Source organism: Clarias gariepinus, chromosome 1 (assembly GCF_024256425.1).
Source record: "Clarias gariepinus isolate MV-2021 ecotype Netherlands chromosome 1, CGAR_prim_01v2, whole genome shotgun sequence".
In the NCBI taxonomy this organism is placed as follows: Eukaryota; Metazoa; Chordata; class Actinopteri; order Siluriformes; family Clariidae; genus Clarias; species Clarias gariepinus.
Window position 1 is genome coordinate 22,845,224 of NC_071100.1, and position 17,194 is coordinate 22,862,417.

At 41.6% G+C, this 17,194-nt stretch overlaps 1 protein-coding gene across 1 annotated transcript in view; it reads right to left on the reverse strand.

Annotated features, from left to right (window-relative positions):
• Positions 1–17,194, reverse strand: part of LOC128520754 (butyrophilin subfamily 1 member A1-like) — a 57,072-nt gene that overhangs the window by 21,006 nt on the left and 18,872 nt on the right. The gene's annotated exons all lie outside the window — the stretch shown is intronic.

Here is a 17,194-nt window from a genome sequence, read left to right on the forward strand (position 1 = left end):
AGCAAACCACGTGTTTGCTAAATGATGAAGCACATGTAAAACATTAAAGTAACAGATCAGTTATGATCCTATTGAAAATATTTTTTTATAATGTGACTAATTAGTTGATCTCCGATCTTCTTACTGAATCCTCTATAAAGTGAAATCAGACTCAGTTTTAGGTTTTAGTTTAAGGTCAGGGGAGGATGGTATCTTTTATTCCCATAGCAGCCAATGACACAGAGGTATTCTTTCTGGACCATCCAGGGTTGCACGAACCTCATCAGTGAACAAGACTGTTTAAAATCTTCATGTATGCCAGGGCCCACTGCAACCGTTTCTGCATGTGAGCATTAATTAGGGGTGGCCGAATAGTAGGTTAATGCACAACTGCAAGCCCCTAAAGCATCCTACACCTTGAGGTTCGCGGGACTCCAGAGGCATCAGCAGGTTTAAATACCTGTTTGCTGCTTTGTAATGGTATTTCAGCAGCTGCTCTCTTAATCCGATGAATTTGTCTTGCCAAAACCTTCCTCATTCCTTCTTCTATCTGCACGAACCTGTCTGTGCTCTGAATCAGCCACAAACGTCTTCACAGTACGATGATCACGCTTAAGTTTTCATAAAATATCTAATGTTTTTATACAGTACCTTGTCCAAGGCATTGAAATATTTGACGCTTTTCGTCAGCTGAGAGATCCTTTTTCTTTCCCATATTGCTTGAAACCTGTGGCCTGCTTAATAACGTGGAACAACCTTCTTCGGTACTTTTCCTTTGGGCTTATCTGGCAAACTAATTATCACACATGTCTTAGATTCATTTCAGTGATCCACAGAACCCTAAGACACAATACCATCCATGAGTTTAATTTAAAAACTAAACATTTAATGTTTATGACACTAAAACCCAATTTGCATAATAATTTGGAATGCGGTGTATATATATATATATATATATTTTTTTTTTTTTTGTTTGTTTGTTTTTTCTTTTTTCCCCGATTTTTCTCCCCAATCTAGTCGTGGCCAATTCCTCCCCGTCACTAGGAGGCTCCCACATTAAGGCTACTACCACCACTCAGTCGGGAGGACGAAAGCTATCCCGTGTTTCCTCCGAACCACGTGACGCGAGCCGACCGCATCTTTTCGAACTGCTCGCTCACGCACCGTTAGGGGCGGAGTAACACACTCGGAGGAAAGCGCTAGCCGCTCCTTCCGTGTGCGCGAGCTCACAGACGCCCCTGATTGGCTGTAGAGCCGTGGTTAATGTGGGAGCACAAGTACCTCTCATCCCTCCCCCCTGAGAGAGCTCGGCCAATCAGCTCTCTCTGTGCCTCCGGCTGTGAGAGAAAACAGCATCACCCGGGGTTCGAACCAGCGATCTCCAGATGATAGGGCGAGCGCTTTACCACTGCGCCACTCGGAGGCCGCCGAACACGGTGTATATTTAACATGAGGTATATAACCCTAGGTATTTTAGCTCTCTATGCTTACCATATACAGTGGTGTGAAAAACTATTTGCCCCCTTCCTGATTTCTTATTCTTTTGCATGTTTGTCACACTTAAATGTTTTTGATCATCAAAAACCGTTAACTATTAGTCAAAGATAACATAATTGAACACAAAATGCAGTTTTTAAATGAAGGTTTACATTATTAAGGGAGAAAAAAAACTCCAAATCTACATGGCCCTGTGTGAAAAAGTGATTGCCCCCCTTGTTAAAAAATAACTTAACTGTGGTTGATCACGCCTGAGTTCAATTTCTGTACTCACCCCCAGGCCTAATTACTGCCACACCTGTTTCAATCAAGAAATCACTTAAATAGGAGCTAACTGACATAGAGAATTGGCCCAAAAGCACCTCAAAAGCTAGACATCAAAAGTAATTGAGATCTATCAGTCTGGTAAAGGTTATGAAGCCATTTCTAAAGCTTTGGGACTCCAGCGAACCACAGTGAGAGCCATTATCCACAAATGGCAAAAACATGGAACAGTGGTGAACCTTCCCAGGAGTGGCCGGCCGACCAAAATTACCCCAAGAGCGCAGAGACAACTCATCCGAGAGGCCACAAAAGACCCCAGGACAACATCTAAAGAACTGCAGGCCTCACTTGCCTCAATTAAGGTAAGTGTTCACGACTCCACCATAAGAAAGAGACTGGGCAAAAACGGCCTGCATGGCAGATTTCCAAGGCGCAAACCACTTTTAAGCAAAAAGAACATTAAGGCTTGTCTCAATTTTGCTAAAAAACATCTCAATGATTGCCAACACTTTTGGGAAAATACCTTGTGGTGACCGACGAGACAAAAGTTGAATTTTTTGGAAGGTGCGTGTCCCGTTACATCTGGCGTAAAAGTAACACAGCATTTCAGAAAAAGCACATCACACCAACAGTAAAATATGGTTGTGGTGTGATAGTCTGGGGCTGTTTAGCTGCTTCAAGGACTGGATGATTTGCTGTGATAAATGGAACCATGAATTTTGCTGTGTATCAAAATATCCTGAAGGAGAATGTCCGCCCATCTGTTCGTCAACTCAAGCTGAAGCGATCTTGGGTGCTGCAGCAGGACAATGACCCAAAACACACCAGCAAATCCACCTCTGAATGGCTGAAGACAAACAAAATAAAGACTTCGGAGAGGCCTAGTCAAAGTCCTGACCTGAATCCTATTGAGATGTTGTGGCATGACCTTAAAAAGGCGGTTCATGCTAGAAAACCCTCAAATAAAGCTAAATTACAACAATTCTGCAAAGATGAGTGGGCCAAAATTCCTCCAGAGCGCTGTAAAAGACTCGTTGCAAGTTATCGCAAACGCTTGATTGCAGTTATTGCTGCTAAGGGTGGCCCAACCAGTTATTAGGTTCAGGGGGCAATTACTTTTTCACACAGGGCCATGTAGGTTTGGATTATTTTCTCCCTAAAAATTAAAAACCATCATTTAAAAACTGCATTTTGTGTTTACTTGTGTTATCTTTGACTAATAGTTAAATGTGTTTGATGATCAGAAACATTTTGTGTGACAAACATGCAAAAGAATAAGAAATCAGGAAGGGGGCAAATACTTTTTCACACCACTGTACATATCAGATGATGTTGCATTTGGGGATCCCTCAAAAAATACATGAATGAATGTGCAATAATAATGAAGCCAAACCTGTCCCGTAAACAAATACAAGTGAATGATGTAGCTCTGTTTTTTTTCTGGAATAAAAAGCAAGATAATTTTTACATTTCTCAACTGATTTCAATGAGTCATTTTTTATGTTCAGGTGTTTATGATCTACATGTGGTAGAAAATAGTTTTTCCTGCATTTTCTTCTCAAATGCTAGGCTGTTAACGTGTATCAGCTTTAGGCTTATATGAAATTAATTCCTTAATGGAACCATGGTAGACAAACATTTGTCATCATTCTCAAGCATGGATTTGGCTTGGTTTTCCTGGCAATACTTGTGATGTCTCTAACGGCATAAACGTTTGTTTTTTTTTTACATTATGAAAATGTGTTTTTTTTTCTGTCTACGGCCCCATCACTATAGTTTTTCCTGTGCTTCAGGTCAATGGAGAGCACTTTTACTTTAGTAAATAAAAAAATCTAAATGAGCCTTCTCTATGTACATCATCAAAAATTGCACAGCAAAAAGACGTTGGCATCATTCTGGTTTCATTGTTTTAATGAAATTTATAAACAATTAAAATACAATACAGTAAAAATCATATAGAATATTTGAAAGTGTAAAGTGGGATTTGTTAGTACAGTGTAGTACAGCAGTATAATACATATTAGTAGCTTATGAATACATAATACTATGTAATATATTATGATAATAAATATCCAGATTTTAAAGATCTATAGATGAAACTTTTTGGTACTTGACACTTATCATAGATCCCTGAACATGGACACACTGTGTTTTGCAAGCAATGAAATTTGCTTGCAAAACACAGTACCCAGAGTTACTCATTTGTTTACAGTCTTTCTTTCCAGGGCCACTATGGCGGTAACATTTAAATGGTTAAAACCTGAGGTGTGCATAAAGGGGCACGATTTGTTTAAGTAAACCTAAGATGGTGTAATTTTATGACCCTCATAAGATTCCACACTGATAGTTGAGGTGTGTTTGTAACTTTTCAGCTCCACCTTTTCTTTTCTCCCCTTTTCATCCATGGACATTACCGTGGAACCTCGGATTACGACCAAGTGGGCTCGTATTCCAAAACACTCGTAAACCAAATTTAACTTTCCCATAAGAAATAATGGAAACTCAAATTATTCGTTCCACAACCCAAAAATTAAAAATAATTAGTACAAAATATGAAGTTTAAATAAAACAAATTAACCCGCACGTTACCTTTCAAAAAAGTTTAAAATAAATCCCGGCAGATAAGCGTTTCCCTTTGTGCATGCAGGCGCTGTGTATGTGTGTGCGTGAGGCTAGAGTAAGTGGAGACTCTTCCTTTTAGCCCCTCCTGTCTCCCTTTCCTTATCTTACACATTAAAACGTTCTCCTCTCATTTAAACACACTCACACACTCGGAAAGACTGTTGTTCTGTTCTAAATTATTAAAGCTTCTCTGTTTTTTTCATGTTGCTCGCCACAACGTAACAGTCCGTTAATCCATGCTCGTGTAATGATGAGATGGACAAACTCGTCGTTGCCCGTTCTTTTATTTTCTGCATTGTCAGGTTATATTACAAACTTTCGGGTGGATCCTGCACTTAAATCCAACTAAACTACAGAAGAACAAAACTCAGGCTCAATATCCTAACTTAAATCTCACATTCGCGTTTACACACACAGGACTGCATTACCCAAAATGCATCTCCCGCACTGGACTACACTTCTGTAAACAGAGGTCATAAATCAACGTCTCTCTCCCGCTACACTGTTTTATCTAAAAAAAAAAAAAAAAAGGTATAAACATCACTAATGACACTCGTGTGAGCGCAAACTACCAGAATCACTGCTGTAAAGTAAAAAAAACAAACAAATGACCCAGCACCTTACCTCTGAAAAGATTTGCGACAGTGTTTCTCCGGAGAGCAGAGTGTGTGTCTCTTGCCTTCATTTTTGGTATAGTTAGTTCCTCGGGACCGTAGCCTTCCCAGTCAACCAGGTACTGAGTGCCCCTGCCCGAGGGTGCGAGTCGAGGATCCGTTGCACGGTGTAGGTGGGACCGCCGTCAATGATTCAGGAAGAAGGAGCAGGGGGGGGTGGGTGGAACCATAGGTGAAGTGATGAAGGGTTTTAGTTGTGATGTATGGAATATTGTGTGGATCCGGAGCGCCGCAGGCAGCTGGAGCCGGTAAGTGAAAGGGTTAATCCGTAGGGTGATGCGGTCCGATGAATCTGGGTGAGAGCTTCCGTGATTCTGTGTGTAGATGTAGGTTTTTTGTAGAAAGCCATACCTTGTCACCTACTTTGTACAACCGCCCCGGAGGGTGTCGGCGGCGATGCTGGGCGACGTAGCTGGTGTTGGCACGTTGAATTGCGATGTTTGCTTGATTTCATATCCGCCGACACCTACGGACCAACTGTTGGGCCGATGGTATGTCAATGGTTGAACGTCGCCGGTTCTTGATGGTTGAACATTGGAGGTTGGTAACCATAGCAAGCCTCAAATGGGCTTAGGCTTGTAGCAGAGGAGATGTGGAGATTGTGGGATAGCTCTGCCCATGTGAGGTAGCGGGCTCAGGAGCGCTGGCGATCGGAAACAAAACACCTCAGGTAGCGCTCCAGCTGCTGGTTGGTCAGTTTCGTCTGACTGTTAGTCTGGGGATGGTAACCAGATGACAGACTGCTAAAGGAATCGATCAGACGGCAAAAGGCCATCCAGAACCGGACAGTGAACTGGGGCCCCCTGTCCGAGATGATGTCTTTGGGGAAATCATAAAGGCGGACTACGTGTTCTAATATCAGCTCTGCGGTGTCCTTGGCTGATGGGAGTCCGGTGAGGGCCACCAGATGTACTGCTTTGAAGAACTGGTCGACTATAGTTAGGATGGTATTTTTTCCTTCAGAAACCGGCAGGCCCGTAATAAAATCTAGGGCGATGTGCATCCAGGGCCGTCAAGGAACGGGAAGTGGTTGAAGCTCTCCAGGGGTGGGTCGATTGGTGTCTTTGGCCCCGGGCGCACACGGGGCACGCCTGAACGAACTCCTCTGTGTCATTTTTCATGGAGGGCCACCAGAATGCCCGTTTCACAAACAAAAAAGTTCTTCGATTTCCCGGGTGTCCGGCGACGGGCGAGGAGTGCCCACACTGGAGGACCTCTGATCTTAAGGGCTGAGGCACATAGAGTCATCCAGGTGGCGCACCTGCCGGTCTGGCCTCTGCAGACTGAGCCTGGTGGATCCTCGTCTCTAAGTCCCATTGGAGAGGTGCAATGATACGCGAGGTTGGTATGACAGGCACGGGGTCCGCCCGGGGGAAGTCTTTCTCTTGTTGTCGGGATAGGGCGTCGGCCTTGGTGTTTTTAGATCCCAGGCAGTATGACAGATGGAAGTTAAATTGTTCAAAAAACAAAGCCCACCGTGCCTGCCATGCACATCCGACGCGTCCACCTCCCCAACAAATGGTTGGGTGGCATCTGGGTAAAGAAGAATAGGGGCAGTGGTGAAACGGTGGCAAAGTTCTTGAAAAGCAGAAATGGCGGCGGGAGTGAGTTGGAAGGGGTGAGAGGAGGGCCTTGTCAGATTGGTCAGTGGTGCTGCAACTGTAATGTAGCCCCGGATAAAGCGACGATAGAAGTTCGCAAACCCGAGAAACCGTTTTGAGAGTCTTGGGTAGGGGCCAATGACAGCTTCCAGTTTCTGCGGGTCCATGGCCACACCCTGGGGCAAGATAACAAAACCCAGGAACGTGGTGGAGTGCTTGTGAAAAGCACATTTTTCCAACTTGCAGTACTCGCAGTTGGTGAGCAAGCAATCTCTTGAGAACAGTCCGGACGTGCTGGATATGTTCTTCAGTGGTGCGAGAGTATGTGAGGATATCGTCCAAGTAGATGGACACCCATCGGCCTAGCATGTCTCTCAAGACGCCATTGATGAATTGTTGAAAGGCAGAGGGTGCATTACAGAGTCCAAATGGAATGACCAGGCTCTCATAATGTCCGGTGGGAGTGATGAAGGTCGTCTTCCACTTATCACCCTCTCTGATACGCACCAAGTTGTAGGCGCTCCGGAGGTCCAACTTTGTGAACACGGTGGCACCAGAGAGGGCGTCCAGGGCTGAGTTGGTGATCGGCAACGGGTGTCAGTTCTTTATGGTGATCTTATTCAGCCCCCGATAGTCGACACATGGGCGAAGTTTGCCTCCTTTCTTCACGAAGAAAAACCGCGTGGCTGCCGGCGACGAGGAAGGCTGTATGGTTCCATGGCAAAGGGCGCTGGCGACGTACTCTTCCATCACCTGCATCTCGGTAGCCGAAAGAGAGTAGAGGTGGCCGCGGGAAGGAACGGAACTGAAGCCGTATCGCCAGGTCGTAAGGGCGATATGGTGGAAGGTGGGTGGCTCTTCTTTTACAAAAGACTTCAGCCAGGTCACGATAGGCGGGTTGAATGTGAATGATGGCGTTGATGCCAACATCGGGGGCCTCGGACTCCTTGGAACACGTCCCAGCCTGAGCCCGTAGGCAAAGTTCAGCGCAGGTCAGCCCCCACTGGAGGATTCGACTTCAGGTCCACGAAATGAGGGGGTCATGCTGCAACATTCAGGGGTATCCAAGGATGATGGGAGGTGACGAGATGGAGGTGAGATGGAGTTGAATCTGTTGTCAACCATCTCTGGTGTCAACCACGGCAGGAGGTGGAGATCCACAGGTCCAGTAGCGGTGGTGCTGAAAGCTGCAGGTGGTCGTGGGGTGGCGTAGAAGAAGGTGGGGGCAGGCGGCAGGGTCCTCGGGACTGGCTTCGGAAGAGAGAGAAGGCGCGATCGATGCGAAGAGCGAACTGGATCAGCGCCTTCCAGCATGGAAGCTGGAAGCGGGAAGCTCTCGTCCAGCGATCTCGTCTTTAATTCGTGAAGTCAGTTCCTGGAAGAAGGATGTCCGGAGTGCCGCATCCCCCCAGGTGGTCTGTACAGCGAGGTTCCGGAATTCAGCTGTATACTGGCTCACGGACGATCCTCCTTGCAATGAGACAAGGAGAGCAATGCGTAGCCGGGCAGTGGAGTATTTGGTGGAATTAAACTCAAACACCAAATCCAGCGTGGTCAAAAAGACACTACACTTCCCGTCTGTGCCATCTCATTTATCTGGAGGTGCAAGAAAAACATCAGAAGGGAGGTTGGTTGATGCGGCGCTGCGGCCGCCGCGACGGAAGGCCGGCTAGCCGCGCTGCCAACAGCCGCCCGGAGATCCGCGTTCTCCCGCCGGAGCTCTGCGAACTCAGGCGCAGAGTAGCGACCTCCTCGGTTGGCCTGTTGATAAGCGCGGAATACAACGAGTAGGCAGGATAATTAGGCTATTTGGTTTAAGGACTCTCACAAAAAGGGGAGCAAGGGATAGACACAATCTAACCCGCGTCCTATAAACACACACTCAATCGGAAAGCAAACCCAAGAAAGTGAGTACTCACAAATCGGCGAACGAATCCGAAGTGGCATGGGCGAACTCAATGACTGAGCGATGTGTTGCGCCATCTTGTCTCCTTTTATGCTTCCTGGTTCGCGGCCGCATTACTTCCGGGTCCTAGTGCCGGTCGCGGACTGAGTGTGCATGACAATTTTAAATAGTCCAAGCTGTTCTAAAGCATCCTAATTCATTGGGAACCGCTGTTTAATTCAACTTGACAGGTTAAAAACATAAGCTCTCTGGTGTTGGTTTGTGGAGAGTCATGGCTAAGACAAAGGAGCTCTCTCTCTCTCTCTCTCTTATATATATATAAGAGAGAGAGAGAGAGAAGCTTTTATACATATATATATATATATATATATATATATATATATATATATACACACACACACACACACAAAACCGTTCAAGTTTTTGAACACTTGCAAATTTCTTTTTTTTGTTAGTGATTTATTTTCTATATTCTACAACAATAATAGGGGATTTCAAAACTGTAAAATAACACATATGGGATTAGGTAATTACGTAACAACAAGAAAAACAACAGTTAGTTGTTATTTTAAAACACAGAGGTCAGCCTTTCTGTAATAGTTTTTGTAAGAACAGTATTGTCAAGTGCAAGCATTTGCAAAATAAGTCAAGCACCATAATGAAACTGGCTCTCATAAAGGCCATCCCAGGAGGGCGGGACCAAAACCTACCTCTGCCGCAGACGAGAAGTTCATTTAGAGTTATCAGCCTAAAAAAAATGACCAATTAACAGCACCTCAGATCAAAGGCATTATGAAGTCTTTACAGAGCATAAGTAGCAGAAACATCTCAATATCAACTGTTCAAAGAAGATTAATGCATTTTTTGGATGCCTTCAGCATTCCTTTACAATGTAGAAAGACATAAAATCAGGAACGATCATGGAGTTAGAAAGTGTTCTAAAACTTTTGAACGGTAGTGTATATATATATATATATATATATATATATATATATATATATAAGAGACAAGAAAAAAATACTGTAATTTCATGGTTTTCTGCATGCATTTTCCATAAAATGTGATTTTTGACAAATAGAATGTGCCTAAAATAATAACACAAAATAAATCTGATCTTGTATGTGTTTTTCAAAAACAATCATAAAAACCTCATAGTGCTAGTGGACAAATTATGTGAATCCTGACCTCAAAAAAGCTAACTGGAGTCAGGTGTTAGCATACCTGAATGAAAAAAACGTAAAAAGGGCACTGCATATCATCATGAAATCCTCACAACCGTAAAGTATGGTGGAAATGAAGTATCATGATTTGGACCTGCTTTGCTGGGCCAGCTTGTAGTCATAGAGGGGAAGTCCCAAGCGTATCAAAAAATTCTTCAAGATAATATAAGAATATCTGTATGTCAGCTGAACCTCTGTAGAAGTTGGGTGATACAACAGAAAAATAACCCAAAACACCAGAGCAAGTCCACAACAGAATGGCTTCAGAAAAAAAACTTTTGAACTGGCCAAGTCAGAGCAGAGACCTCAACCCAATAGAGATGCTATAGAATGACTTGAAGAGAGCCATACACATGAGATGTCCAAACAATATGATAGAGCTAAAGCTGTTCTGCCAGGAAGAATGGGCTAAAATTCCTCTTAAACGATGCAAATCTGATCCATAGCTATAGGAAGTGTCTGGTTGAGGTTATTGCAGCCAAGGGTCAGTCAACCAGTTATTAATTTCAAGGTTTCACTTACTTTTTTCACTACCATTTTGAATGTTGAATGTGTGTGTTGAAGACATGAAAGGTCAGATTTTTTGTGTTATTTATTTTAGGCACATCATATTTGTCTATACTCTTGACTAATGAAGATCATATCACATTTTATGACAAATCAATGCAGAAAACATGAAATTCCTAAAGGTTCACATACTATTTTTGCCTCTGTCTCGCAAATTTGGGAATGCCAATTAACATAATCTGCATGTCTTTGTAGTGTATTAGGAAACCGGCGCACCCTCAGAAAGCCCACCAAGCACAGGGAGAACAGGCAAACTCCATCCACACCACAAGATGGGATCTAAATATTCTAGTTTATTAATAGCATAAAAAGACATACTGTAGAAGCCATTAGCCAAGAACTCTGCATCATGCACATCTGCCAGATCAAGACAGCAAGAGTCATCATCTTGTCTGGTGAAATCCAGGGAAAAAAAGAGAGGGAAACGATCTGTAGGAAATTTTGTCATATGTGTAAGGAATGAGAAAGAACTCGCAGAAAACAAAGAGAGAGGGAAACCCGGGAAATGTAACATTGTCTAGGGAAAATGTAAGAAAACACTAACAAAATCTGATCTGCTATGCCTACTTCAATTAGTAGCTGCCTTGTACAGTTTTTACAAGGTACCTTGTAAAACGAAATATACTATGTATAATGAAAATTCTAGCTGGGGCGAGAGCTTTTTCTTACAAAGCCCTAAAGTTATGGAACATGTTTACAATTCAAAGTGTTTAAATCTAGACTGATAATGTATTTGTTTAATCAAGCCTTTTGTGATAAAATTTTTTTCCTTATGTAAAGGAAAAAAAAAAAACAGGGGACTCATGGTCAGAATTACTAGAATTACTAGAATACTTTACTCCCCTTGAAGAGAATTTCACTCATCTCTTCTGCAAATTCATCAACCTGTATATTAGATCCTATACCATAGGTCGGCAATTAGCGGCCCCCGGGCCACATGTGGCCCGCAAGCGAAAAAATCTGGCCCGTGAGATTGTTTAAACTAGTAAACTAGAGAATGAAAATAAATAAATTATATATTTTCAAAAATCGGACTGACAGTCTAAAAAAAACTCTTTGTTTGGAAACCTCATTTTTCAGAACAGAAATATTTCAATCTATCTAAATTCTTATTTGTTATAACTGGATACGAGGGTGAATAAGCGCATCAGCAAGGTGCAGAGCGCACGCTCAATATGCAAAAACAAATGACGTCTTGTTGTGCTTTGCGAGCACCCTGGGGTCCGTTCTTCATCTGTCTCTAACTTAGTTAGCTGGATTTGATTGTTGTGGATTTGTCCTGATCTTGGATTGTTTCGTTCTTCGATGCGCTTCTCGCATTTGCTGTCATAGCAACATATCCGTAAGCTTGAACCTGCTCGGGAGCAGGTTTATTTCATGTAAACAGGATTTAGGCTGCGCTCCTGCCGGGTTATGATTGGTTGAAATGGCGAGGTCACATCTGATTGGTTAAAGAGCACGACTGAGGCGGACTGACTCACGTGGGAAAAGAAAAGGATCTTGTATATATCCCTGCATCTTGCACATTTATTTTTCAGGGGTTTGTGATGAATATGCAAATAAATAATTATATATAATAAAAAGAAATATTTTATAATGATAAATTATATAAACGAAACTAATTTTATAACAAACAATATAAAAGTATACATGTATTTCAAAAATATTAATATTTCTATTTTTTATATACAACATATTTATTTTCATATTGCTTATTTTATTTCATTGTCTCATGTAATTTGTAAAGCATTAACCTCTAAATTTGTGTTCTAATATAATATTTAATAGCGATTATGTGTGTGTGTGTGTGGGGGGGGCAATCCATGGCAGGGGGCATTTCTGCGCATAACACGTGTTACAAAAAAAATGGAGCCGCTCTTTTTCCATTTCGTCAACCAATAGCAGGGCTTGTGATCAGTGAGTAGACAACTCAATCCAGCTATACTAATCATCAACAACAGGTGTGCTTGAAGAACCAACCTTGCCGGATCGTAATTAGCACGATGATCTCATCTTAGATGTGTCAGTTTATCTCGAATCTCGAGTCTGTCATTTTACGAGCACCTACCATTCATCCTCCCCTATTAATTCAATAAATTAGCCAATGTTTTGGTTGTGGCCCGCCATGTAATGGCTTGGAAAAAATCTGGCCCGAGGCCAAACCTAATTGCCGACCCCTGTCCTATACCGACACATTTCTCAAACAGATAATGAAAGAAATAACAGACCTATTGAGTTAATTGAATTAATTATACTCAATCCTATTGAGTATAATTAATTCTTCACTCAGCATTGGGTATGATCCAAAATCTTTTAAATTATCAGTTATTAAACCGATAATTAAGAAACCTGACCTTGACCCCTGTCAGCTGTCCAATTACAGGCCAATATCAAACTGCCCTTTATATCCAAGATTCTGGAAAAAATAGTAGCGAAGCATCTATGCTCATATCTACATAAAAATAGCATAAATTATGTGTATCAGTCAGGCTTTAGGCCTCATCACAGTACAGAGACAGCACTCGTTAAAGTAGTAAATGACCTCCCTATTGGCCTCTGATCAGGGTTGTGTAACTATGCTTGTATTACTTAACACCATTGATCATAGTATTCTTCTTCACAGATTAGAAAATGTAGTAGAAATTAGGGGAACAGCCCTCTCCTGGCTTAGATCCTATTTGACCGATCATTATCACTATGTAGATTTAAATGGTGGATTATTCTGCATGTTCTCTAGTGGAGTTTGGTGTTCCATAGGGTTTATTTTTTTTCCCTTTACATGCTTCCTCTGGGCAACATAATCCGTAATAATGTTAAGTTTTTATTGTTATGCTGACAACACATTGTTATAAATCTCAGCAAAACCAGATGGGAAAAACCAGCCTGCTAAAGTTGAGCAATGCGTAAAGGATATAAGAGACTGGATGCTAATTAACTTCCTTCTGCTTAATCCTAATAAGATAGAAGTTCTAGTCATACTGTAGGACCGCATACAGCTAGAAGCAAGATTTTAGATCACACTGTAACTTCAGATGGCTTTTCTGTTTTATCTAGTGCAACAGTAAGAGACCTTGGTGTGATTATAGATTCTAGTCTTTCGTTTGAATCTCATGTAGATAATATTACCAGGATAGCATTCTTTCACCTCAGAAATATATTGTCGCTAAACGATGCAGAAATAACTAGTTCATGCTTTTATCACCTCTAGGTTGAACTATTGTAACGTCTTACTGTAAGTTCAACTAGGTGCATAAACAAGATTCTATTAGTCCAGAATGCAGCAGCGTGAGTCCCAATCAGAAACAGAAGATACGAGCACATCACCCCTACCTTATCTTCACTTCATTGGCTCCCTGTGAAATTTCGCATTGATTTTAAAATACTACTCTTGACATATAAAGCATTAAATGGTCTCGTGCCGCAGTATCTGAGTGAACTGCTAGTGTCTTACGATCCGCCACGCCTACTTCGATCAAAGGATGCAGGCTGCTTGTCAGTACCGCGTATTATTAAAACTATAAAATTGCAGAATTTTCTGCAGGGGGCAGAGCTTTTTCTTACAGCTCTTTTTCTTTTTTTCTGTCTTTTTTAAGTCCCAAAGTTAGTGGAATAGTCTTCCAAATCGTGTTCGGGACTCAGGCACAGTCTCAGTGTTTAAGTCTAGGCTAAAAACCTATTTATTTAATTAAGCATTTTTATAAATAAATTTGCCTTGGGTATAGGAGCAGATCAGGGGAACTCATGGATGTAGAGTATGTTTAGATGCTGTCTTCTGCACTTTTATTGATCACTCAGGTTTGTTGATGGTGAGGTGATTGGTTGCTTTACATCTCAGGAAGCCCTCATGTCTGTGTTTCCTTCTGGTGCTCCCTTTTAGTTATACTGTTATAGTAAGCCCTGCCTAAAGTCCTTGTTTGCACTCTACACTAAATATATATTTACATTATACATTATGTGACTGTGACCATACCTAACTGTTATTTCTCCTCTTCTGCTCTCCCCTCCCCTGTTCTCCCCCCCCCCCCCCCGCCCTCCCCCTCTCTCTGGAGAGAGGGGAGAGAGAGGGGGGAACACATGTCGTTCCTGAGCTGTCAGTGATCCAGACTCCCTCTGCCCTCTGGACTTGTCTGACTTATCATTGTGCCCCGCTTCTGGTTGGAGAACTCATCACATGGATGCCCCGTGTGTCTCTTTGGAATGCGTCCGGTGTCTGGGGACAGTTTCACTCTACTACGAAAACGTTTCTGGCCTCGATGTTGACAGCTGTTTCTCTGAGGACTTGACTTGGCTGCAGTTGCTCGATAGTTCAGGACTGGAATTTCCTACAAGTTTACCTGAGCCTCCAATAACTGCCTGGACTTCATATTAACATCAATTAACATCAACTGTTATAGCTAAACTGGCTGCCACCTAACACACTGTATAAATGCAGATTAATTCCTGCTCTTAGTTTCACCCAAATGAGGATGGGTTCCCTGGAGAGTTTGGTTTCTCTTAAGGTTTCTTTCTCCTGCCATCTTGGGGAGTTTTTCCTTGCCACTGTCGCCCTCGGCTTGCTTATCAGGGACTATCTGACCATTTTCATTCATGCACACTCACATTCCATACTAACTTAAATAATTCATTTTAATTGTGTAAAGCTGCTTTGCGACAATGACAATTGTTAAAAGCACTATACAAATAAAATTGAATTGAATTGGTGAAAGATTTTGTTGACGAAATTGGACAATTCAGAGAATTTATTAAAGAAAACAAGTACACCCCAGCAGGGTTCCACATGTTGACATAGTACTCTGAATATTTAGGACTTGCGTTTTACCAATGCTAGATTTCTTTTTCAAAAATGGAACTACTACTAACAAACTGAGATCGACAGTGGGCCAAAACAGACTAAATCCCCTGTTTATGATGTCCACTGAAAGTTATATTCTGTTCAAATTGGATTTTGACAGCCAAAAGAATTAATTCTCTATCAGGAAGACAAGATAGAAAACATTCTAAAGGTAGCAATAAATATTCATAATCATGCTGCTGTTGCAATATTGTTGTACTTACTATTTTCATGACTACTTCTATTATTTAAATATTGCAAAGCACACTGTAAAAAAATCCAACTAGATAAATGTTGAATGAAGTAATACTGTATTGGTGGCCCAACTTCTTACAGTGGTATTTGTTGGGACAACAGGTAACCAATGTTCTTTAATACTTTGGAGACCCAGACTGAATAAATGTAAAAAATCAAGTTGAGTCAGTAATTTATCTTCATTGAGGTGCAATCACGTGATTTATAAAACCCCGCCCCCTTCCCATTACCAGACTGACGGTATCAGACTGCACTGAAGACGTGAGGATGTCCGTTTTGTGGATTCTATGATTTTGGTGAGCACTTATTGAGTATTTAATTATTATAATTTTTACATATAAAATATGTTTTAGTTAGCCTACAGGTATTTAAGACAATAAACGTTGTATATGTGAGGCTGGTGTTTTCACAAAAAGCACATGCGTAAGACATGATACTCGGTACTCGTAAACCAAGTCTTGCTCGTTTTTAAAGTCAAAATTTCTTACAAATCTTTGCTCGTCTTGCGGAACACTCACAAACCACGTTACTCGCAATTTGAGGTGCCACTGTATTTGAATTGAGTTAAGTCAACTTAAGATTTTGAACTAGGTACACAATTTGTCAACTAAACAGCAAGGTGAAATATTTTGTTTGGCCAGCAAATTTCTATTAAAATTAAGTAAACTTAAAAACGCTGTGCAACTCACTATACTTTTTTCCGTTATGCCTGTCTTTTTTTTTTTTTACAGTGCAGTTCTATTTGTGTCTTTGTAAGGATGCTGTTATTTTGCCTGATACGGTGGTCTGTACTGTTGTTGCACCTGTTGGTTTAGAAAGTAAAAAATTTATAACTGTCTAGAAGATGGACTGTGAATTCCTTTTTTCCTGTAGCCCTGTCATAAAGGTTGTCTCAATGTGTGTTTAAGCTAATGTGCTCTGAATGTGCCCAGGCCAATTGCACATGGCACTAAGTTACTTGTACCACCTTAATCCAACACTTATAGTTTTATGGTGAACTGGTATGTTGTAATGTTACTAATAGTTTTAAAACTGATTGTCATGAACCATTTTGTACCTAATTCTTTATTAGTAGACTTATATGAACACATTTATTATTATACATTTCACATTTGATCTCATATCATACAGCTATGGAAGGTATTTTATTTTTTTATCATCACACTATCCTGTATCACCCAAATGAGTATGGATACCCTTTTAAGTCTTTTATTACTCTCAAGGTTTCTTCTTTATGATCTCTCTGAGAGCTTTTCATGTCACCTTCTCCTTCAGCATCCACAATGGCTTTGGAGACTGATAAAGTCATATATTTAAAAATTTTTACCTTTTTAATTAGTGATGCTCCGATTGATCGGCCACAGATCATGATCGGCCGATATTGGTTTAAAATAGCTTGATCAGTGAACCCCAAAAGCGCCGATCAATGGACGGAAATTACTTGTGCGACTTTTTCACATGTGCATGCACGGCGCACAGGTAAACAACAGCAGAGCGGAGCTTACCAGTGGCAACACGAGTTCTCCCGTCTGGAAGTTTTTCAAGTGTCCGAAAAAGACGTAAAGTAAGCCGTTTGCAATGTATGTCGTGATGAAATCTCTCGAGGTGGAAGCAAGCAACCACTAACATGATTAGGCATCTTAGAACATGCCATACAACTGAATATGCCGAGTATGAGAAACCAGCCGAAGCCAACAACATCCTCATCCCTCAACCAGCCGACTGTGAGTGATGCATTTAAACGACGTGAATCATACAGCAGGAATAGTACGAGGTGG